The 25,976-nt window shown below is 46.5% G+C and overlaps 1 protein-coding gene across 3 annotated transcripts in view; it reads right to left on the bottom strand.

Moving 5' to 3' along the window:
- The window catches only part of sulf2 (sulfatase 2), a 244,158-nt gene that overhangs the window by 146,936 nt on the left and 71,246 nt on the right, over positions 1-25,976 (bottom strand). For all 3 annotated transcript variants that reach the window (XM_033041462.1, XM_033041458.1, XM_033041459.1), the window contains one exon: positions 14,066-14,159. The gene's annotated coding sequence lies outside the window, so the exon portion shown is untranslated. The remainder of the gene's footprint in view (positions 1-14,065; positions 14,160-25,976) is intronic.

The following is a 25,976-nucleotide window of genomic DNA, read 5'->3' as shown; positions in this document are numbered from 1 at the left end:
TCACGGGGAGAACGTACAAGTACGTTCTCCCCGTGACCACGTGGGTTTTCTCCGGGCGCTCTGGTTTCCTCCCACATCCCAAAGACGTGGGTTATTTGACCTCCGTTAAAGCACACTAAGGGCGTTGAACTAGTGTGAGCGGGAGATCGATGGTCTGCACGGACTCGGTGGGACAAAGGGCCCCGGTGTTCCTGCTCTGTATCTCTACACGTGTATCTCAATAAACGTGACTCTATCAAGTCAAGTCAAGTCTATTCGTCACACACACACACACACACATACGAGATGAGCAGTGAAATGAAAAGTGGCAATGCTCGCGGATTGTGCAAAAAAACAAACTACAGACAGGATGGAACAGAATCACATATTCACATATTACATATTTGTGGGAGGGGAGAAAAGGAAAAAAAAATAGCAATTTTAAAAAGACACTACATAACAGTAAAATGGTCCAGTATAGTTAGTCCCTGGAGAGATAGGAGTTTACAGTCCGAATGGCCTCTGGGAAGAAACTCCTTCTCATCCTCTCCGTTCTCACAGCATGGCAACGGAGGCGCTTGCACCTGCCGACTGGGTGAAAACCATGATGTTTTTATCCCGTTAGACTTTAGACCAAGTTGACAATTAGCAAATGCTTTCTCCCTTCTTGTCCAAGCATTTGTTTGGCAAAAATCTTTATCTACGATTATTATTTAGGCTCAACCTGAGTGTGAATTCAACTGAAAATAACACGTTTCTAATACTGGTTGACGATAAACAGGTGGCCGTTCTCAGAACATCGGCAGGACGTAGAACACATTGCTGCAGGGGTAACTACTCAGGTCTCTACTTATTAGTTTAGATTAATTTAGATTAAGAATTTGGTTTCAGAAGTCAATACAAGCAGTCAGATGTGTAGATGATACCGGCCCAAAGAAAGAATCTGAGAAGGCTCCAGGGATCGGCTGCGAGAGATGCATTAAATATGTAAGTGACAAGTGAAATGTAATATCAATAACACAGTAAGGATATGAAATAACCATGAAGCTATTGTGTGAGAGGTGACACAGTAGCTTAAGGGTTGCACCAGATTTGGGAAACTTTTGCAGACTCAGTTTTTTTAACTTGACGGCATTATGACAATGTAATCGTTCGTAGTGGCGCAGCGGGTGGGGCTGCTGACCCAGAGGTACCCAGTTCGGTCTTGACCGCATCTCTAGTTTGTGTGCAGTTTGCACGTTCTCACCGTGACCGCGTGCGTTTCCAGTTTCCGGGTGCTCCGGTTTCCTCCCACATCCCAATGAACGCGCGGGTTTGAAGGTCAATTGGCCGCTGTCCCTTGCGCCTTGTGCGCGGGGTGCGGACGAGAAAGCGGGGTGACACGGGACTATTGTGAATGGGAGATTGATGGTTGACATGGACTCGGGGAGGGCTGAAGGGCCTGTTTCCATGCTGTCTCTCTAAACTGTAAACAACTCGAAACCCTAATCTCTAGTGCACGGGGTGATCGCAGGTCGGCACGGACTTGGTGGGCTGAAGGGTCTGTTTCCACACTGCATCTTTAGTCAGAGGGTGGTGAATCTGTGGAATTTGTTGCCTCAGAAGACTGTGGCCAAGTCAATTGATATTTTTTAAGGCAGAAATGGACAGATTCTTGATTAGTGCGGGTGACAGAGGCTATGGAGAGACGGCAGGAGAATGGCGTAAAGAGGGAAAGATAGATCAGCCATGATTGAATGGTGGAGTAGACCTAATTCTATATCTAATAATAAATGGCCTAATTCTGCTCCTATCACATGAACTTATCTCTATGATACGATTTGATGAAACTTTATTCATCCCCAGAGGGAAATTGGTCTGCCGACAATCACAACACACAAGGTACACAAACAAACTTGCGTTTTTAAATTAAAAAGAAATTAAAAGTGAAAACAAAAGAAATTAAAAGTGAAAACAAAAGAAAAAGACAAGCGATTGTTGTCTGGCTGCCGTGTGCACAGCGCCTACACTGGAACAAACAAACAAACAAACAAACAAACACAGATTGATCTCCTGGGCAGAGGATTCTAAACTAGAGTGCCCCCCCCCCCACCCCCCCACTTCTCCTCCCCTTCCCCCTCCTCCCTGAGACTCTAGAGTCTAAAGATGAAGGAACTGAGTGAAACAATTGGATTTCAATTTGGATTTTAAAAGGCAAGCACTGATGTGGAGTTTTTAAAATGAGTTCATATTGCCAGCAAGTCTGGCATTTATATCTGAAAGAATTGCAGATGCTGGTTTAAATTGAAGGTAGGCTCAAGATGCTGGAGTAACTCAGCGGGCCAGGCTAGGCAGCATCTCTGGAGAGGAGGAATTTATTTTCTCATCATTAGTTCTGTTGCTTGAACAGTGTTTTCAGAGAATGGTTAAGAGGCAATTACAATAGCAAGTCTGATTGGGTAGAGACGGAGAGATCTTTGCGAACCGGATTAGTTTGGTTTAGAGATCCACTGGACTTCGGAGGTTAACTGGCCTCTGTCCCTAGTGTGTGGAGTGTGGATGAGAAAACGGAATAACATAAAACAGGTGAGAACTGGTGATCAATGGCCGACATGGACTCAGTGGGCCAACTCTGTTTCCATGCTGTACCTTATTTAAACTTTGGAATAACAGCGTGGAAACAGGCCCTTCGGCCCACCGAGTCCACGCCGACCAGCGGTCACCCCACACACTAACACTATCTTACACATTGGGGACAATTTACAATCTTTACCGAAGCCAATTAACCTACAAACCTGCACGTCTTTGGAATGTGGCAGGAAACCGGAGCACCCGGGGAAAGCCCACGCAGGTCACGGGGAGAAAGTGCAAACTCCGTACAGACAGCAGCCATGGTCGGGATCAAACCCGGGTCTCTGGCGCTGTGAAGGGCCTGTACCACTTTCACAACATAATTCACCGCCATTTTTACTCAAGGACATTTTTCATCAGGCTAGAAAAAACGCCACGACCTACTTGATGCCACGAGTACCTACGACTAGCATCACGGCCTGCTACGACCTACCTAATAATAATAATAATAAATTTTATTTTCGGGTGCCTTTCAAATCTCAAGGACACCTTACAAAGATTAACGGAAGAGAAAAAAACATATAGTCGGAGAAAAATAAATAATAAGGACATCATCAATATACAAATTAAAGATAGAAATCGCTCCAAAGACACAAAATCAAAAAACACAATGTGAAGAGAGAGCAGCGGCAGCTAAAGCGCGCCAGTGTCCACTCCCCCTTCCGACAGCCATCTTGGACACAGACTAACATAGTAACTACATTAAAAAATAAATTAAAAAAAATCATCCCCCCACAGTGGTTACCACTGTGGGGGAAGGCACAATGTCCAGTCCCCAACCCCAGTTCTCCCAAAGGTCAGGCCTATTGAAGCCACCGCTGTTGCCTCTACGGAGGCCCGATGTTCCTGGCCGTTCTGGCCGGGTGGAGTTGCCCCGGCGTCGGGAGAGTCCCCACAGTGGCTGGGCCACCTGAAACGGCCGCTTCCTAGCAGGGGATTGTCGGCTTCCGAAGCCGACAGGGACGCACCGGGTTGGAGCTCCCAGGCTCCCGATGTTAAAGTCGGCGCCGCCCGCTCCGCTCCGCAGACCCGCAGCCCGGAGGTGTTGAACATGGCGGTCACAGCTCACCGGAGCTCCAGCGCGTCGATCCAGCGCGGCGACCCAGGCAAGGCATCGCCCGCTCCGCTCCACGATAGCGCTCCAGCGCTGTGCCGCCAACGAAGCCGAGGTGCTGGGCGGTCCCCGCCAGGAAACGGCGCTTCAAGCCCGCTGGTAGGCCACGAGGACGGGTCGACGGGCAGCCCGGAGAAAAAGCTGTCTCACCGACCAGGTAGGGACCTAGAAGTAAGATTACCTCCTTCCCCCCACATTAAGAAGTCCATTTCTCCTACAAACGAAAAACAAGACTTACTAAAAAACTGGGGGAAAAATGGATTAAACGGACGGCTGCTGGTTAGCAGCCGTTCCCCAAGATGGCTCCTCCTCCTTAACGACCTCCTACGACCTCGTGACGACCATGCTGCGAGTATGAATCAAGGGCAAACTCGGCAGAGGTCGTGAATTAGGTCGTGAAAGTGGGACTGGCCCTTGAGGCAGCAACTCTACCACTGTGCCGCCTCTAAATATATATTTTTGAATAATCCTGTAATAATCAGTGAAACCAGCTTCAATATTTATGTAAATACTTGCATTTAAATTCCACAGCTGTCATGATGGGAATCCTCTGATGAATAGCTGAGGCCGCTGCGTGCTAGTTCAGGGCGGAAAACAACATCGACTGTAACCTGAAGGCACTGAAGATGTCAAGATTTAATGGAAAGATAATTGTGGAACAGAACCAAAAACTAATCTTTAAAATTGGACCAACTTCAAGAATGTTTTCTTCATATGAAAGGTATTTCAATACATGTAATTGACCTCCCTTCCAGACAAACATTTAAGATACAGTTGGACCCTATCGCGAGGGTACCGGGACATTTTGGGTTGAATACATTATATAGACAATAGGTGCAGGAGCAGGCCATTCGGCCCTTCGAGCCAGCACCACCATTCAATCATGGCTGTGGTTGATCATCCCCAATCAGTGCCCCGTTCCTGCCTTCCCCTCATATCCCCTGACTCCGCTATCTTTAAGAGCCCCATCTAGCTCTCTCTTGAAAGTATCCAGAGAACTGGCCTCCACCGCCCTCTGAGGCAGATAATTCCACAGACTCACAACTCTCTGTGTGAAAAAGTGTTTCCTCATCTCCGTTCTAAATGGCTTACCCCTTATTCTTAAACTGTGGATTGTAGTTTAAGTGGACCTTAACCTAACACATTGTATTAGCTGATTGTCTTGAGATTTTGTAGTGGGCAGCACCAGTTTACGGGTGATTTTTTTAAAAACTCGGGAGAGCTCTTAGGTAAACTCGCATCGTGGGACAGGGCCTTAAAAGTGACAAGAAAAGGGGTCTGAAGAAGGCTCTCAACCCAAAATGTCACCTATTCCTTTCCTCCAGAGATAATACCTGACCCGCTGAGTTACACCAGCATTTTGTGTCTGTCCACAAGAAAAGATAGTGTGATAAGACATATTCAGAATGTGTTTGCCGATTTAAATTTCAAGTACCTAAAGAGAGAACTAAAATTGCTGTATGTTGTTATAAATCCACTAAACGTGGTGTTAAATTTGATGATAGGGTGAAAACAGATTCTAAATGGGAACTGTAGTGGGAATGCACGCCTGCTCCGGAGTCTGGTTCTCAGAGCGCAATTTTGATCATAATTGTTTCAAATTACTATAATTTAGATTTGTCTCCAGCAGTATGAATCTGCCTTTGTGCCCAAGTGAGGAGGGAGACATGTTTGTAGAGCGGTAGTTTGGGTTTTCCGCGTCCATTCCCACTTCCTAGATCAAGTGGCATCAAGTGGAACAGCTCGAGCAAGTTGGTCATAACACTACGCAATGGATGCAGGTGGCTGAAGAGAGTCAACAGGGTTTTATTCTCAAATGTCCCAGGAAGAACAATGAGATTCTTACTTGTAGCAGCACAACAGAATATGCAAACATAGTACACTGTAAACTATATAATAAACGAGGGAAAAAAAGTTCAGTGTGTGTGTATATACATATATACATGTATACGTATATACACTGTACATATACACACATATACATGCACACACCCACACACACACACACACACACACACACACACACACACACACACACACACACACCCACACACACACACACACACACACACACAAACATACATACACACACACAAACACACACACACACACCCACACACACACACACACACACACACACACACACACACAAACACACACACACACACACACACACACACACACAAACACACACACACACACACACACACACAAACATACACACACACACAAACATACACACACACACACAAACAAACAAACACACACACACACACACACACACACACACACACACACACACACACACACACACACACACACCCACACACACACACACACACACACCCACACACACACACACACACACACACACACACACAAACACACACACACACACACACACACACACACACACACACACACACACACACACACACACACACACACACACACACAAACACACACACACACACAAACAAACACACAAACACACACACACACACACACACTCAAACACACATACACACACACACACACACACACACCCACACACACACACACAAGCATACACACATACACACACACACACACACACACATACACACACACACACACACAAACAAACACACACACACACACTGTGGCTGGGATTTATGATGTATTTTAGGGCATGTTGGTAGCTAAGTTTCTTGCGTAGAAGCTTAGTGTTTAGTTCAGTTTAGGACCAAGGCAAGGCAAGTTTATTTGTAAAGCACCTTTCAACAACAAGGTAATTCAAAGTGCTTTACATAAAACATTAAAAGCATTGGAAAGAAACACATATGAAATGACATTTAGATGTAAAACGATTTTTAGATTATTCAGATAAAATAAGTACAAAATCAAAAGCAATCAAATAAAATATTTAAAATAGAATAAAACCAGGAATAGAAGTTGCAGTGCAGTATAGGTAATTCATAAATTGTATTGTTTACTGAAAGGCAGCGGCAAACAGAAAAGTCTTCAGTCTAGATTTAAAAGAGCTGAGAGTTGCAGCAGACCTGCAGTTTTCTGGGAGTTTGTTCCAGATATGTGGTGCATAAAAACTAAATGCTGCCTCTCCATGTTTAGTTCTGACTCTGGGGACACAGAGCAGACCTGTCCCAGACGATCTGAGAGGTCTGGGTGGTTCGTAGCTAAGCAGAAGATCAGAAATGTATTTTGGCCCTAAACCATTCAGTGCTTTGTAAACCAACAGTAGTATTTTGAAATCAATTCTTTGACAGACAGGAAGCCAGTGTAAAGACCTCAGAACTGGAGTAATGTGATCTACTTTTTTGGTCTTAGTGAGGACTCGAGCAGCAGCGTTCTGAATTAACTGCAGCTGTCTGATCGACTTTTTAGGGAGACCTGTAAAGACACTGTTACAGTAACCTGCTGAAGATAAATGCATGGACAAGTTTTTCCAAATCCTGCTGAGACATATATCCTTTAGGTGATAGTAGGCTGACTTTGTGACTGTTTTTATGTGGCTGTTGAAGTTCAGGTCTGACCAGCATGGGGAAGGTGTACCCTTAGACCATGCGAAGTGTAACGGAGACAATGCGAAATGTAACAGAGACAGGAGGAGTTTTCTAACGTTTAAAGCGATAAGCTGGAGTTCGATGAAGATTATAGTGTACGAGTCGGAAGAAGTTTGGATGTACCTTAATGTTTTTCATCAACAACAAAGAATTTATTAATCAAAAGACTGTGTTTTGAAGATTTATCTGTGAAGAAGCTCTGAAGGTCGCATGCATATAAAGACATTCCTCTTAACCATGCAGTCCACTTAACGGTTAGAGGGAGTAATCTCTTGAACGATATAGAAATCTGATGCGACAATGATTTCAATGTTAAAATGACTGGAATTAAGTTTTGCAATCTAATTATGAACCTTTCGTCCATAAAATCCCATGGCTGGTAAGTTTAAAATCTTCTCATTCAATAATCATCATCATCATAATCATACTGCCTCATCTAGTTCTCTGGATACTTTCCAGAGAGAGTTAGATAGAGCTCTTAAAGATAGCGGAGTCAGGGGATATGGGGAGAAGGCAGGAACGGGGTACTGATTGTGGATGATCAGCCATGGTCACAGTGAATGGCGGTGCTGGTTCGAAGGGCCGAATGGCCTACTCCTGCACCTATTGTCTATTGTCTATTGTTTATTTATTAGCCAAGTATGTTTTGCAATATATGAGGAATTTGATTTGCCATACAGTCATACCAATAAAAAGCAACAAGACGCACAAAATACATTTTAACATAAACATCTATTTAAGCTCTAAAGCTGAAAGTAGCATAGTCCAGATTGCATCTGCACTCCCACAAGTGGTGAAATCCAATGCCGCCTGCAACTTACCTCATTCAGTGTTCCTCGTAATATCGACTTAGATAATGTCTCAGCCACGCCGTAAACAGCAACTCTGGTTTTAAGCTGCATTCCTGACGCATGACCTCCTGTTAGCGGGCCATGCCAACATACACACATGCATTTTGTGTGAAAACCGTGCCGTGGCCGGCTCTCAAGAATATAGCCTACCTTTTTTGTGAGTCCAGAGACACAGCACGGAAACAGGCCATTCGGCCCACTGAGTCCCTGCCGACCAGTGATCACCCCGTACACCAACTCTACCCTGCACACTGGGGATGATTTACAATTTTACTGAAGCCAATTAGCCTACAAACCTGCACGTCTTTGGAGTGTGAGAGGAAACCGGAGTACCCGGAGCAAACTACGCGGTCACAGAGAGAACGTGCAAACTCTGTACAGACAGCACCCGTGGTCAGGATCAAACCCGGGTCTGTAAGGCAACAATTCCACTGCTACTGGTATTGGCTACAGGGAGAGGTTGGATTAGGGTTCCCAACTTTCTCACTCCCAAATAAGGGACAAAAGGTCAAAATACGGGACAAATTCCCGACGTCGATTCGTTGATCAGCTCGGCCGTGGCTGGGTGAATGATGAGTTGGCCCGGGTGCTGGACTGCACACAAAGCCCAGCCGGCGGGCCAGCTGAGGAGTTTTGGCCCGGGCGACGTCGCGCGCAAAGTCCGGTGCCCCATCCAACTCATGAACCGATGATCGACCATGAGAAGGTGGTGTCGGCGGTAAGCGAAGGTCCGAAGGTCGGACAGCTGGCCGGGCTGCCGACCGACAGGGCCACAGGCGAGGTGCTGCTGCTGCACTCCACGGGCTGCATTACGTCGGGCAGGTGAAGCGGGGCCAGACGTGGAGCTCCGACCCGACGAGTTCCTCGACCTGAGTAGTAGCAGTAAAATACGGAACAAGGGCAGTCACGTACGGGACAAACCAATTTAGCCCAATATACGGGATGTCCCGGCTAATACGGGGCAGTTGGCAACCCTAGTTGGATAAACTTCCAATGTTCTCTCTGGAGTGTCGTATGCTGTGGGGATACCTGATAGACGTGTATTTGAGAGGCATAGCTGGGTGGACAGTCAGAACCTTTAACGCAGGTTGGAGAAATCAAATGTTAGAGACCGGTGGCGCAGCGGTAGAGTTACTGCCTTACAGTGCCAGAGATCCAGGATCGATCCTGACTGCGGGTGCATGTCTGTACAGAGTCTGTACATTCTCCCCGCGACCTGCGTGGGTTTTCTTCAAGATCTTCGGTTCTTTCCCACGCTCCAAAGACCTGCAGGTTTGTGGGTTCATCGGCTTGGTGCAAATGTAAAATTGTCCCTCGTGTGTGTCGGGTAGTGTTAAATTGAGGGGAACGAAGGGCCTGTTTCCGCGCTGAATCTCTAAACTAAACTGAAGATGAGAGTCATAGATGGGGTAGACAGTCAGAACCTTTATCCCAGGATTGGGAGAATCGAATGCTCGAGGGATGGCTTTAAGGTGAGAAGGGCAAAGTATAAAGGAGGTGTGACAACAGACAATAGACAATATAAGATAGGTGCAGGAGTAGGCCATTCGGCCCTTCGAGCCAGCACCGCCATTCACTGTGATCATGGCTGATCATCCCCAATCAGTACCCCGTTCCTGCCTTCTCCCCATAGCCCCATGACTCCACTATCTTTAAGAGCTCTATCTAACTCTCTCTTGAAAGCATCCAGAGAATTGGCCTCCAGTGCCTTCTGAGGCAGAGAATTCCACAGACTCACAACTGTCTGGGTAAAAAAGTTTTTCCTCATCTCCATTCTAAATGGCTTACCCCTTATTCACAAACTGTGGCCCCTGGTTCTGGACTCCCACAACATCGAGAACATGTTTCCTGCCTCTAGTGTGTCAAATTCCTTAATAATCTTATATGTCTCAATAAGATATCCTCTCATCCTTCACGTGGGAGATTGCAACCTTCACGTGGTCCACCCTGTTTCGACTAATGCAATCAACCCCACGTGCACAAACAAATAGATAAAATAGAACAAGTTGACCTACAAATTTAGGCTGTGCACCGCCATGCACAAGGAGAAGTTCCTTCTAAATTCCAGAGTGTACAAGCCCAGCCGCTCCATTCTATCAACATATGACAGTTCGGCCATCTCGGGAATTAACCTCGTGAACCTACGCTGCACTCCCTCAATAGCAATGTGGGGCGTTTGTTTTTACACAGAGGGTGGGAGTGCCTGTATTGTGCTGCCGGGTGCGGTGTGGAGGCAGGAGGTGGTGGTGGCTGATATTTACGTGCAGCTTTTACATTCATCGTGTTTGCTTACAGCAGCCCGAGCTGAACCCATCAAAATGATAAATAGCAGCTTCAGTCAGAAGCACCTGTAAATTATGGGCATGGGTATATTAAAGCATATATCCTCCCTCTGGCAACACAGGGAGCTGATACCAAGAAGCTGTGGATTTTCAGCATGGTCATCTCTATGATTTAAGCACAAACAGCCGCACGAAATGTGCAGAACTATTTAATGGAGAAATTAACTATCCTAAAGTTCCTAAACTCCTGCTGTCTCTTGTCTTAAAAGCTGCAGTGCATTCATGAGAATCAGTGGCTGGATGCTGCTTTATTGGTCACATGTGCAACTGCACACTCAAATCTATATTTGCATATTTACACATGCGGGCACCACCATGTTTAGGCTCCATTTCCAATGTCTGGTCGGCCCGGGCGCTCGGTCTACTGGAGCGGTTCCCGATCCAGGCAAGCCCCAGGCTCCAGCAGGGCCTTCCTCCGTCACCTTCCACTGGCTCGGCCCACGAACCCGACATCCCTCTCCTCTCCTCTCCTCGCCCAGCCATCTTTGTATCCCGGGGGAGCCTTGAAGGTGCTGGAGGCACCATCCCGGTTCACCCTCCTACCGGCCCTTGCTCCTCACGTCCAGCGGCTCCATCCCGGTTCCACGGTCCGACGAGCCTTCAGGTTCCTCGAGGCGGGATGTATTTCAGGGGGATGAGTTTGAGCAATTTTTCACGGGTAGGATGTTGTATGCAAGTTGTTTAAAGCAACAGAATATACTCATTAAAAATGATATTGAGGTGTTTAAGTTTAGTTTAGTTTGGTTTAGAAAAACAACGCGGCCCACCTAGTCCGTGCCGACCTGCGATCCTCACACACTAACACTATCCTATACGCTAGGGACAATGCACAGTTTTACCAAGCCAATTAACCTACAAATCTGTATGTCTTTGGAGAGGGGGAGGAAACCGGAGCACCCGGAGAAAATCTATGCAAGTGATAGGAGCAGAATTAGGCCATTCGGCCCATCAAGTTTACTCTGCTATTCAATCATGGTTGATCCATCTCTTCCTCCTAGCCCCATTCTCTTGCCTTCTCCCCATAACCGCAGGCACTGGTGTATACATGGCACAACCACGAGGCATGATAATCATGAAAGGGCAGCACGGTGGTGCATCGGTAGAGTTGCTGCCTTACAGCGCCAGAGACCCGGGTTCGATCCTGACTACAGGTGCTGTTTGTACGGAGTTTGTACGTTCCGCCTGTGACCTGCGTGGGTTTTCTCCGGGTGCTCCGGTTTCATCCCACAGTCCAAAGACGTACAGGTTTGTAGGTCAATTGGCTTGGCGCAAATGTTAAAAAGTGTCCCTTGTGTGTGTGTAGGGTAGTGTTAATGTGCGGGGATCACTGGTCGGCGCAGACTCGGTGGGCCGAAGGGCCTGTTCCCGCACTGTACCTCTTAACTAAACAAGAATTGAATAAACAAATCTGGTCCACAAGTTGCATTTTTTAAACTGAGGGAAAAGTCAACTTTGACGGTATTAAACAAAAGCTTTCAAAAAATCTATCCCAGCCAGAGAGAACATCATCCCTGCATCTCGCTCACAAGCCTCTTAAGATTTTTGTACTTTTCAATGCGATCATTCCTCGTTCTTCAAAGATTGGAGATCATAGCTCCAGCCTCCTTCATCCTCTCAGATCAGAGGCTTCCGATTCAATCTGGTGAGTCTTTGTTCTTTGCTTCCCCCACGAGCGAGTATTTCCTCACTTTGGCAGGGAGCGCGGAACTGCACAAAACACATTTCAAATGTAATCTATGTTTAGAGCCCAATATAATTGAAGAAAGATACCTATAATCTTGTAATGAAATTCTCTTGCCATGAAGGTCAACATTCCATTTGCACTCCTAATTATCTGCTGGTTTTGGACGAGGCTTTCGCTAAGCTTTATCTAGAATTCTGTGCTCAGTATTAGTATCTCAATTATAAGAGGCCTTGGAATAGGTTCAAAGAATTGGATGGCTGGATGGTTCTACAGCTCTCAGCTTTACAACAGGATTTGAAATGTTGTGTCTTTTCACTCCACACTGATACAGGTTTAAAGGAAATTTAATTGAAGTGTTTGAAAAAAGGGTCTTCACAGTGTCCATTCACATGGATAATATATCATTGGGTAAACGCAGGAATGTGTGGTGCTATGGGATATATTAATGGCAGCAATTGTCAGGATTCAACGCTGGAAGACTAATCTAAACACAGCGAGGTGTTGATGCACAAGACAAATCATTAGTTTAGCTTAGTGAGATACAGCGTAGATACAGGCTCTTCGGCCTACCGAGTCCGCGCCGACCAGCGTTCCCCACACATTACCACCAGCCTACACACGCTAGGGACAATTTACACTTTTACCAAGCCAATTAACCCACAGACCTGTACGTCTTTGGAGGAAACCGGAGCACCCGGAGGAAACCCACGCGGTCACAGGGAGAACATACAAACACTGAACACACAGCAGCCACAGTCAGGATTGAACTCTGGTCTCTGGCGTTGTAAGGCAGCAACTCTACTGCTGTGCCCCATATCATAAATTGGTAACAACATACAAATTACAACCAAATTAGATTCCTTGTTTGCAAATATTAAATTAAATTAAATTAAATTTCTTTATTTATATAGCACATTTTTAGTCAACTTGCATTGACCCCAAAGTGCTTCACATAATTACATCCACACACACAGGCAAAGGTGGGTGAAGTGTCTTGCCCAAGGACACAACGACAGTATGCACTCCAAGCGGGATTCGAACCAGCTACCTTCCGGTTGCCAGCCGAACACTTAGCCCATTGTGCCATCACTTACATGAAAAAGTGTTGAAAATTCGTGAACATTGAAAAATATGTGCCCTTGAACAGTGAACCACTGCTTACTTCTAAAAGCCCTGTCCCACGGTACGAGTTCATTCCAAGAGTTCTCCCGAGTTTGCCCTGATTCGAACTCGGAGATTTACGGTAATGGCCGCTCGTCGGTACTCGGGGCTCTCGTGGACATTTATCATCATGTTGAAAAATCTTCACGAGTCTTCCCGTGCTTACCTGCCGTCAGCGAGTCTTCCCGAGTACCTGCCGTTAGCGCTAAGAGACGTCCCCGAGCTCCGACGTACCCGCTACGTTCATTCCCCGTGCTTACCACGAGTTTGATTTTTTTTTAAACTCGGGAGAGCTCTTGGAATGAACTCGTACCGTGGGACTGGGCTATTACTTTGTCCACCGATGGTTAATATGCTGCTTCATGTCTCCAATCCTTGGTTGTGAACAGTGAAAGAAAACAGATCCCTTCAGAATAATAAATAATTCACTTTAGCATCAAAAAGTTTGCAGGTGAATAAATAATCGGCCTTTCGCATCAGGATAGATGGATTTTGTTTGCACCATCCATCAATAATTACCAGCATTTCTGTCCATAATCCTCTTATCTTCCAAAATTATTTGAGCATTTTCCAGAACATAGTTTCCACTCATGACTGTAATCAGATTATTCCTTAGAACCTGAAGATTTATTTCAAAACGTGTCTCACATTTTGAAAAATAAATATAGACAAGAATCCCATCTCCGGGCCAGACCATAAACAGACATTGCAAAGGGAATGATGATAAATCGTCTGTGTTCTGCTCAAATTACTGCATTTACCTGAAATTTTTCTTTGGTCAAATGTTCTGGCAAGGCTCTGTTGAACGCAGAATAAATCACTCTCAGATTTTGAACATGCACTCCTGGAGTTTACCTTTAATTGAAAAAAAAGGGTATTGGTTAGATTATTGAGCAGATAGAACGAGCATACAACTATTTTAAGATTGCAAGATTCAACTTTGGCACTGGATTCCTTTGGTACACACATTAGCTTGAAGGCACTACATATGAAATATGCCCTGTCCTATTCAGCAATGGTATTATGAGGAAAGAACTCTGGTGCCAACTATGCAAGCCCATCGAGTCTATTCCATCATTCAATCATGATTGATATATTTTTCCCTCTCAACCCCAGTCTCTTGCCGTCTCCCCGCAACATTCGATGCCCTTACTAATCACGAATGAGGGTGGCACAGTAGAGTTCCTGCCGTACAGCGCCAGAGACCCGGGTTCGATCCTGACTATTGGCGCTGTCGGTATGGAGTTTGCACGTTCTCCCTGTGAGCACGTGGGTTTTCTCCGGGAGCTCCGGTTTCCTCCCACACGCCCAAGACATACAGGTTTGTAGGTTGATTGGCTTCTGTAAAATTGCAAATTGTCCCTAAGGTATAAGATAGTGCTGGTGTACGGGGTGATCGCTGGTCAGCATGGACTCAGTGGGCCGAAGGGCCTGTTTCCACGCTGTGTCTTTAAAGTCTAAAGAAGGAGGAAGAAACGAGACAGTCTGTAGGTTAATTGGCTTCTGTAAATTGCCCCAAGGGTGTAGGATCGAACTAGTGTGTACCGGTGATCGCTGGTCAGTACGGACACTGTGGGCCGAAGGGCCTGTTTCCACACTGTATCTCTAAACTAAAGTAAACTAAATAACCTAGGGAGAGGTTGAGTAGGCTGGGTCTTTATTCCATGGAGCGCAGGAGGATGCAGGAAGATGTATAGAGGTATACAAAATCATGAGAGGAATAGATCGGGTGAGATGCACAGAGTCTCTTGCCCAGAGTTGGAGAATCGAGGACCAGAAGGACATAGGTTCAAGGTGAAGGGGAAAAGATTTAATAGGAATCTGAGGGGTAGCTTTTTCACACAAACGGTGGTGGGTGTATGGAACAAGCTGCCAGAGGAGGTAGTTGAGGCTGGGACTATCTCAAAGTTTAACAAACAGTTAGACAGGTACATGGATAGGACGGCTTTGGAGCGATATGGACCAAGCGCAGGCAGGTGGGACTAGTGTAGCTGGGACATTGTTGGCCGGTGTGGGCAAGTTGGGCCGAAGGGCCTGTTTCCACACTGTATCACTCTATGACACTATGACCTGAGGTCAGAATCGAACCTGGGTCTCTGGAGCTCGGAGACAGTGCCTGTACCAGCTGTGCCACTGTGCCACCCATACCACATGGCTTGTTTTATCCATCTTTTAGAGAATGATTTCACATCAATGCTGGACACCTCCCAATCCACGCACCAAATAATACGTTAAAAAATAAACGCACACACTTCAAGGGTGCTTTCTACCAGGCTACGCCACCTTGAATGTCAGGGTTGTCATAGAGCAGACGTTGACCACATAGCTCCAGGCATGAGTGAATTGTTTCCTAGTACACGCAGCATCACTATTATTCATGAGGAACAAGTACACTGTTAGATCTCTGATACTGGATCTCAGAGTCATTTCAAGACCAAAGTAAGAAATTAAGTTTTTAAGAAGGAACTGCAGATGCTGGAAAATCGAACCTACACAAAAATGCTGGAGAAACTCAGCGGGTGCAGCAGCATCTATGGAGCGAAGGAAATTTCCTTCGCTCCATAGATGCTGCTGCACCCGCTGAGTTTCTCCAGCATTTTTGTGTGTGTAAGAAAGTTAGTTAATGGCATCGCTGTTCTTGGCTACCAACAACAGGAAATTGCAACATTTATACTTCACCCTCAACAAATTTTAATTCTGCGATCCCATCGTTTAATGGAACATTTAACCCACTGGCGAAGGGGGCACAGAGCCGCAGCGGTAATGCCGCTGCCTTACAGCGCCAGGGACCCGGGCGCTGTCTGTACGGAGTTTGTACGTTCTCCCCGTGACCTGCGTGGGTTATCTTTGGGATTTTTCCGAAGCCAATTAACCTACAAACCCGTACGTCTTTGGGGCATGGGAGGAAACCGGAGCACCCGGAGAAAACTCACATGGTCACGGGGAGGACGTACAAACTCCGTGCAGGCAGCACCCCTAGTCAGGATTGAACCCAGGTCTCTTTTTTTTTTTTGTTTTTTTTTTTTGTTTATTTTATTAGAAGTTAATACAATACAAAACAATACAGTGGCACCTAATTTTAGGTGCCAACTATGTCATACCGTAATCCATTCTATGTACAACCTCTAGTTTTATGTTATGAGTAGGCAAGACAAGAAAAAGAAAACAATAGAAAGGGGAAAGAGTGGAAAAATAGATGGTAGAGAGTAGAAAAATGTGAAGTGTGGATATAAAAAATAAAAATAAAAAAATAAAATAAAAAAGAAAAGGTGGAAAGTAGAAATAGAAGAAAAGGCCCCTTAAAAGAGAATTTTTCAAATCTATATTCGGAGATGTAGTGAACCCAGGTCTCTGACGCTGCAAGGCAGCATTCTACCGCTGCGCCACCGTGCCGCTTGTACATTAATTTTCTGACCTAAAACACGAGCTAATCCTAAAACATGTCATGGATGATCTTCCCATTCTTCGACTTACAATTTATTTTTGTTCAAATGAAAATTGATGTACATGTGTAGACATGATAGTTGGGACGATTATCTCATTATCTCATGCCTAGTGTTGGCGTGATTCAAAATCTAAAGACAGCACGCCAATTTTTGGTTTATTCATTATTGCCTTATTTCTTTCCAAAAAAAAACCTACTCAGGTATGGACTATAACAAAGGTAGACAAAAATGCTGGAGAAACTCAGCGGGTGAGGCAGCATCTATGGAGCAAAGGAAATAGGCAACGTTTTGGCTTGTTTTTGTCAGGAACAGTGCCAGAAACCGATCTCCTGCTATCCGCAACTATCTTTCTTAAAGTATTTGAAACATCGGCATCACATAAATATGAGCAAATTCACAAATATTTAAGAACAGGCTTTATAGAAACATAGAAACATAGACAATAGGTGCAGGAGTAGGCCATTCGGCCCTTCGAGCCTGCACCGCCATTCAATATGATCATGGCTGATCATCCAACTCAGTATCCTGTGCCTGCCTTCTCTCCATACCCCCTGATCCCTTTAGCCACAAGGGCCACATCTAATTCCCTCTTAAATATAGCCAATGAACTGGCCTCAACTACCTTCTGTGGCAGAGAATTCCACCGATTCACCGCTCTCTGTGTAAAAAATGATTTTCTCATCTCGGTCCTAAAAGACTTCCCCCTTATCCTTAAACTGCGACCCCTTGTTCTGGACTTCCCCAACATTGGGAATAATCTTCCTGCATCTAGCCTGTCCAACCGCTTAAGAATTTTGCGAGTTTCTATAAGATCCCCCCTCAATCTTCTAAATTCTAGCGAGTACAAGCCGAGTCTATCCAGTCTTTCTTCATATGAAAGTCCTGCCATCCCAGGAATCAGTCTGGTGAACCTTCTCTGTACTCCCTCTATGGCAAGAAAGCTACATAGACTTCCCAAGTCCATGCAAACTGCTTGGGATCAAAAGAGGAATATAAAAATATCTGTGATTCATTTGGGCGGCACAGTGGCGCAGAGGTAGTGTTGCTGCCTCCCAGCGCCAAAGACCCAAGTTTGATTCATACTACGGGTGCTGTCTGTACGGAGTTTGCACGTTCTCCCTGTGACCGTGGGGGTTTTCTCTGGTTTCCTCCCACGCTCCAAAGACATTCAGGTTTGGAGGCTAATTGGCTTCTGTAATTGTCCCTAGTTTGTAGGATAGAACTAGTGTATGGGTGATTATGGGTCGCTGCTCACTAGGTAGGCTGAAGGGCCTGTATCGACACTGTATCTCTAAACTAAACGAAACTAAACCAAAATATTGGGATAGGAGGAGGTAGGGTCCTGACCTAAAACATCGCCTATCCATGCTCTCCAGGGATGCTGCCTGACCCGCTGAGTTACTCCAGCACTTTGTGTCTTGGTTGTAAACCAACATCTGCAGTTCCTTGTTTCTACGGAAGGAAGCCATTGATTGCCTTATGATTGTCCAACATTCAATCAGATCATGATTGATCTGTATATTAACTGCAGAATCCAAGCTCGGTTGCTTAATCCTTGATGTTGTTGCCCAACAAACAAACCATCGATCTTAGTCTTGGCATTATTGCTGATATCTGCCTGTTCTTTTGCCTAAGGAATCAATTGATGTCTGGAAGGCCAAGAGACTTACAATCTCCATAAAGTTAAAGTGCTGTAGCGGTAGGTCTATTGCCTTACAGCACCTGAGACCTGTGTTCAATCCTGACCACGGGTGCTTGTCTGTATGGAGTTTAGAGGTTGACCCCGTGACCAGCGTGGGTTTTTTCCGAGATCTTCGCTATCCTCCCACACCCCAGGGTTGTAGCTCAATTGGTTTGGTGCAAATGTAAAATTGCTCGCAGTGAGTGTTGGCCAGTGTTTTTTTTTTTAATGTTTTTTTTATTAGAAGTGAGTACAATAATGTAGTACATAAGTACCTAATACATAATGAGATATTACAGTTCATGTACAACTTCTTGTTTCAAATTTAACAGAATTGAACAGCAAATGTGACAAGCAAAGATAGAGAGAAAAAGAGTATCATAGCAGTGATGATAGTGCTAGTTCATGAGATAGTAAATAAAGCCCGGAGAAAAGGTAGAAACAGATGGAAAGTAAAAAAGAGAAGAAAAAGAAAGGAAATAAAAAGAAAGAGATTGAACGAGATATACCTATTTAATATCTTTACCCACCCTTCACCCGGTTCTGAAACATTTAATTTCTAAGGTTATGTTGCACCATATGCTTGTAAAAAGACGAGGGGCAGTGTTAATGTGCGGGGATCGCTGGTTGGCGCGGACTGGGTGGGCCGAAGGGCTTGTTTGCCATGCTGTATCTCTTCAAACTTCAATGGGCATCTGCTGCCTTCCACACCCTCACCCTTACAGCTCGACAGCCGAGTTAACTTGAGCACTGAATGACAAGAATCTATTTTACCACAGGGGAAATCATATCCAAGCTCAATCCAATCCTTCACTCAGCATTCACAGATGCTACATGTAGAAGATTTATTCAATAACTATCACAACCATGGTGGATTACACAAAAGTGTAAAATCAATAACTCATTTAGGTACAGCAAGTATTATTATTACTGTGAATGGGGCCAAATCGATACATACTTAAAAACGAGTGCAAGGAAAATGAGAATGGTTGTCAAAATAGCCTAAAAATAATGGAAATCTATAAATGGAAAACAGAAATATGGTTCAAGTCATCATTCAGGGAGCGATCGTAGAAATTGTTGGACAACATATGGCAGGATCATGATACTATATCTGTTCACCTGGTGTGTATGCTCAATGCATTCCAACAAAGAGTGTATTTGCTACCTTAACTCTGGTGGGCCACGAGCTTCAACCATGAACTTATCGTTCTCTCATAAGGACTGTTTATGAGCTATTGAATGTATATTCCAACCAGATCAATCATCATAAAGGGAAAAGCATTCCCTGATTTATTCCCGGACAAAACATTCCTTGGAGATAAGAGGGACAAAAAAGACAAGATGTGCTGGAATAACTCAGCCAGTCAGGCAGCATCGCTGGAGAACATGAATCGTTGACGTTTTTCGGGTCGAAGATCTGAAGAAGGTTTCCCGACCCAAAACCTCACCTATCCATGTTCTCCGGAGTTGCTGTCTGACTCATTGGGTTACTCCAGCATTTTGTGTCTTTAAAAAAAAAAGGCAGCATCTGCAGTTCCTTGTGCTTAAGTGGGTAACTTGAAAGATCAGGCAGCAGCTTTGGAGAATACGGACAGTTTCGAGTCAGGACCCTTCTTCAGGGATTTCAGGTGAAGTATAGGATTAGGACCCGTCATCAACAACTAGAGCAACAACACCTTGGATCCAACCGCAAACTTTATAAGCACATTTCTCAGATTATATTGTACCAGAGATTCCAGTGAGTTTGTCTTTTCAAAATATTGCTATAATTGCTTTCTTACTCAAGTAGAAAGATGGTGTTTTAGACTATTGAGGCTGTGACTCAGAGCACATCCCCCCATTTATTTTCCTGCAAATCCCCATGTGTCCTTCAGATGCCTCACAAGATGGCGGCGCTGCCTTAGCAGCTGCGGCTCGCCTGCAGTCCGTTTGTTTTTTCTTTTTTTGTTTGTTCTTTTGTCCTGTTTTAGTTAATTTTTGGTTTTATTTTATTATGTTGTGTATGGGTGTGGGGGGGGGGGGGCGAAACGTGTTTTTGGTCTCTTCCTTCGGGGGGGGATGCGACTTCTCTTGTCGTATCCCCCGTGTCCGTCTCCGTCTGCGCCGAGGCCTAATGGCGGAGCTGGGGCAGCGTTCCAGCGGCAACATCGGAGCTGTGGCGTACCGGCGGCAGCGGCGACCTGACACCGGAGGATCGGCCACGGTGGACGACAGCGTCGGGAGCTCACAGGTCGCCTCGGAGCAGAGGGCGAACAAGGAGGGAAGAGACAAGGACTTTAAGATTTTTGCCTTCCATCACAGTGAGGAGGTGCCTGGTGACCTCATTGTGGTGGATGTTAAATTTGTGTTTATTGTGTGATTTTGTCATTTTTATTATATGTATGACTGCAAGGCAACAACATTTCGTTCAGACCGAAAGGTTTGAATGACAATAAAGACTTTACTTTTTTCTTTACTCTGAATCTCCTGCCGCTCACCTAGAGGCCAACTCCGGTAGTGTAGGAGTCATTAATGCTTAAGTTAGTTACTGCTAGTATTTCTGTATCTTTTTCCTAAACTTGTGGCTGAGATTATATACGTAGAAGGGGGTGTCTACATTTTAGGAGGTTAACGCAGACTCAGCAATTGGGATTTTAGTCTAGCCTGGAGGGATGGTGAGAAAACAGTTTTTTTACCACCAGACTCCACACTCTTACAAGAAGACACTCTCACACGATTCTATACGACACCGATGGAACAGCTAGTGGGAACGGAAAGTTATGAATTATTTCATTGTTTTGTATTGCCTCAATAAAAGACCAATTAATCAAGAAACAATGACTGGGAGATTAGTTTTTGCTCTCGGCGAGGGCAGCGAGTACGGCGAGTACGGCGAATGCGGCGAGGGCAGCGAGTACGGCGGGTACGGCGAGTGCGGCGGGTGCGGCTAGTACGGCGAATGTGGCGAGTGCGGCTAGTGCAGCTAGTATGGCGGGTATGGCGAGTGCGGCTAGTACGGCGAATGTGGCGAGTGCGGCTAGTGCAGCTAGTATGGCGGGTATGGCGAAGGCAGCGAGTACGGCGAGTGCGGCGAGTGCAGCGAGGGCAGCGAGTACGGCGGGTACGGCGAATGCGGCGAATGCGGCGAGTGCGGCTAGTACGGCGGGTACGGCGAGTGCGGCTAGTACAGCGAGTGCGGCTAGTATGGCGGGTACGGCGAGTACGGCGAGTGCGGCTAGTACAGCGAGTGCGGCTAGTATGGCGGGTACGGCGAGTACGGCGAGGGCAGCGAGTGCGGCGAGTACGGCGAGTGCGGCGAGTGCGGCGAGTACGGCGGGTACGGCGAGTACGGCGAGGGCAGCGAGTGCGGCGAGTACGGCGAGTGCGGCGAGTGCGGCGAGTACGGCGGGTACGGCGAGTGCGGCGAGGGCAGCGAGTGCGGCGAGTGCGGCGAGGGCAGCGAGTGCGGCGAGTGCGGCGAGGGCAGCGAGTGCAGCGAGGGCAGCGAGTGCGGCGAGTACGGCGAGTGCGGCGAGTGCGGCGAGTACGGCGGGTACGGCGAATACGGCGAGTGCGGTGAGTACGGCGGGTACGGCGAGTACGGCGAGTACGGCGAGTACGGCGAGTGCGGTGAGTGCGGCGAGTACGGCGAATACGGCGAGTGCGGCGAGTACGGCGAGTACGGCGAGTGCGGCGAGTACGGCGAGTACGGCGAGTACGGCGAGTACGGCGAGGGCGGCGAGTGCGGCGAGTACGGCGAGTACGGCGGGTACGGCGAATACGGTGAGTGCGGTGAGTACGGCGAGTACGGCGAGTACGGCGAGGGCGGCGAGTACGGCGGGTACGGCGAATACGGCGAGTGCGGCGAGTACGGCGAGTACGGCGAGTACGGCGAGGGCGGCGAGTACGGCGAGGGCGGCGAGTGCGGCGAGTACGGCGGGTACGGCGAATACGGTGAGTGCGGTGAGTACGGCGAGTACGGCGAGTACGGCGAGGGCGGCGAGTGCGGCTAGTGCGGCGAGTGCGGCGAGTACGGCGGGTACGGCGAATACGGTGAGTGCGGTGAGTACGGCGGGTACGGCGAATACGGTGAGTGCGGTGAGTGCGGCTAGTACGGCGAGTACGGCGAGTACGGCGAATGCGTAAACTATATCCCCACCACATCCCCGAGTAGTAACGGTAATTAAAAGTTGGTAATTGAAAAGTGTAGAAATTGCCGTTACAAGTGGAGTCGCTGCCTCACAGAGCTAGAGACACGGATTCGATCCTGACTAAGAGTGCTGTCTGTACAGAGTTTGCACGTTCTCCCCGTGACCACTTGGGTTTTCTCCGGGTGCTCAGGTTTCCTCCCACATTCCAAAGATGTACAGGTCCTAGTGTGTAGGATAGTGCTAGTGTACGAGGGGGGGGGGGGGGGTCGCTGGTCGGCGCGGGCTCAGTGTGCTGAGAGGGCCTGTGACCGTGCTGTATCTCCAAAATCTAAAGGAAAGTCTAAAGAAATATTAGAAGATAAACACAAAAAGCTGGTGTAACTCACCGCGGGTCGGACGGCATCTCTGGAGAAAAGGAATAGGTGACGTTTCGGGTCGAGACCCTAGTTCAGACTGAGAGTCAGGGGAAAGGGAAACGAGAGGTATATAGACGGTGATATACAGTAGATAGATATCGAACAGATGAAGGAAAGATATGCAAAAAGGTAACAATGATAAAGGAAGCAAGCCGCTGTCAGCCGTGCGCTGGGTGAGAACGAGTTGCAGACAATGTGACGACTTTGAAGCTTGTACGATGTGGGTGGGAGTGGGATGGAGAGAGAGGGAAAGCAAGGGTTACTTGTAGTTTGAGAAATCTGCCCAAGCGGAATATGAAATAAATAATATATATTGTCAAAATTGTGAGGCACATTTTTCAATCACCATTGAAGCTACATTGGTCTCGTGTTGTGATTGCACACAACATTGTCAATGTTGAGTTTGATTGCGGTGTGCGAATGAAAATACAATTTCCGTCCCAAAGGCCCATTACAGTTTAAGTTAATGATCCATTGAATTTAGAAGCAGCTGCTCACAGCCCATTCAACACATCCAGTAAACATCTGTAGGGTCACATTGTCCTGAACCAGGTCCAGATGTGTTTCTTGTTACTAATAAATCAAACGGAGAATAACACAATGAATATTGGAACATTCTATCAATAATTGGATAGGTTTGAAATTCCAGCACTTCAACGTGTCATTCACAACATGAAACAAGGAAGGAGAGGTCTGTAACATTAACGACAAGGAAGTCTAACGTTTACCATTACTCCAGGTATAATGTGGTAGATCACTGTCCTCCTCGGGTATCTGACCCAACCTCACCTCACCTTGTAGACACCGCACTTTCTCCTTCCCCAATTCAGTTGGCCCAACATCAAACTTTATGCCCCTGTCCCACTTAGGAAACCTGAACGGAAACTTCTGGAGACTTTGCCCCCCACCCAAGGTTTCCGTGCGGTTCCCAGAGGCTGCAGGTGGTCGCCGGAAGTTGCAGGTAGTGGAAGCAGGTAGGGAGACTGACAAAAACCTCCGGGAACCGCACGGAAACCTTGGGTGGGGCGCAAAGTCTCCAGAGGTTTCTGTTCAGGTTTCCTAAGTGGGACAGGGGCATTAGTTGGGATAGACACAAAGAGCTGGCGTACACCTAGCAGGTCAGACAGCATCTCTGGAGAAAAAGGAATAGGTGACGTTTCGGGTCGGGCCCCTTCGACCCAAGATGTCACCCATCCTTTTTTCTCCAGAGATGCTGCCTGGCTCGTTGAGTAACTCAGAGTAATTCACTTTGTGAATGTTTTTGGTATACACCAGTATCTGCAGCAAATTTAGTTGCCTCAGTTTAGGTTTATTATTTCCACATGTACAGAGGTATAATGGAACGCTTTGTTTTGCATGATATCTAATCACATCAGATAATAATCTACCTAAATGCAATCAAGCCAAACTCAAGTACAATAGGTAGAATGGAAGGAAAGATACAGAGTGCAGAATACAGCTCTCAGCATTGTAGTGCAAGAGTTCCAGAGACAAAGTCCAATGTCTGCTTTAGAGGTGGAGGTGAACAGTATCTTAAATAATTGGTCCATTCAGGTCCATTCAGAAGCCTGATAACCGAGGGGAAGATAGACACAAAATGCTGGAGTAATTCAGCGGGACAGGCAGAGTCTCTGGATAGAAAGAATGGGCGGCGTTTCGGTTCGAGACCCGAAATGTCACACATTCCTTCTATCCAGAGATGCCTGTTACGCCAGCGTTACTCCAGCATTTTGTGTCTATCTTCGGTGTAAACCTGCATCTGCAGTTCCTTCCTCAACAGAGGGGAGGAAGCTGTTCCCGAGTCTGGCGTTTTTAAGCTTCTGTACTTTCCTTAGCATGGACAAGAGAACAAAACACTATTAGATTGAGGTGTAGTTTTATAATTGCCATGTGCACTGAGGTAGAGAGAAAAGCTCTGTTTCACCTGCTATCAATTCGGCTCAGATAATACGATCCATAAATACAATTAAGCCAAACTCAAGTACACAGTAGGTAGAGAGAAGGGAAAGATACAGAATGCAGAATATAGTTCTCAGCTCTATAGAAACATAGAAAATAGGTGCAAGAGGAGGCCAATCGGCCCGTCGAGCCAGCACCGCCATTCATTGTGATCATGGCTGATCGTCCCCTATCAATAACCCGTGCCTGCCTTCTCCCCATATCCATTTACTCCACTAGCCCCTAGAGCTCTATCTAACTCTCTCTTAAATCCATCCAGTGATTTGGCCTCCACTGCCCTCTGTGGCAGGGAATTCCATAAATTCACAACTCTCTGGGTGAAAAAGTTTTTTCTCACCTCAGTCTTAAATGACCTCCCCTTTATTCTAAGACTGTGGCCCCTGGTTCTGGACTCGCCCAACATTGGGAACATTTTTCCTGCATCTAGCTTGTCCAGTCCTTTTATAATTTTATATGTTTCTATAAGATATCCCCTCATCCTTCAAAACTCCAGTTCCTTCTATCGTGCACCAGTTCCACAGACAAAGTCCACTGCCTGATTCGTATAGATCGACAACACAAAATCTTACATTTTGTCAAGAATGAAAAACTCAGACAATAGATTGACAAAATAGTAATGTGGAATCATAATGGGCGTGTCTCATTTTTGGCAATTTTTTTGGCGATTTTTTTTGGCGACTGTCATAGTCATAGCAGGTCGCCGAAAAAACGGCGACTGGATCCCCCCATGACAATGTCTACAACAACCTACCACCTAGTTGACGTCAAGCCACGGCAAGCTACCGACAACCGCCGACCCATTAGGACGTCCGCCTACGACCACACCAAGACAACCTACCTCCACCCGCGACAAGCTTCGACCCTGTCGGCGACAACTGAAGATAATTCAGTCGCCCGTACCTGTCGCCGGTTGACGTAGGTAGTCGCCAATGGAATTCACAGAAGTCAGCACCCAGCAACAACCTACGTCATCCTGGCGTCAACCTACGACAGCATCTACGTCAGGAGAAGACAAGCTACGCTCATTGGCGTCAAGC

Source organism: Amblyraja radiata, chromosome 23 (assembly GCF_010909765.2).
Source record: "Amblyraja radiata isolate CabotCenter1 chromosome 23, sAmbRad1.1.pri, whole genome shotgun sequence".
Taxonomy (NCBI): Eukaryota; Metazoa; Chordata; class Chondrichthyes; order Rajiformes; family Rajidae; genus Amblyraja; species Amblyraja radiata.
Note: the sequence above shows the minus strand (reverse complement) of the source record. Positions and strands in the feature narration are given on the sequence as shown.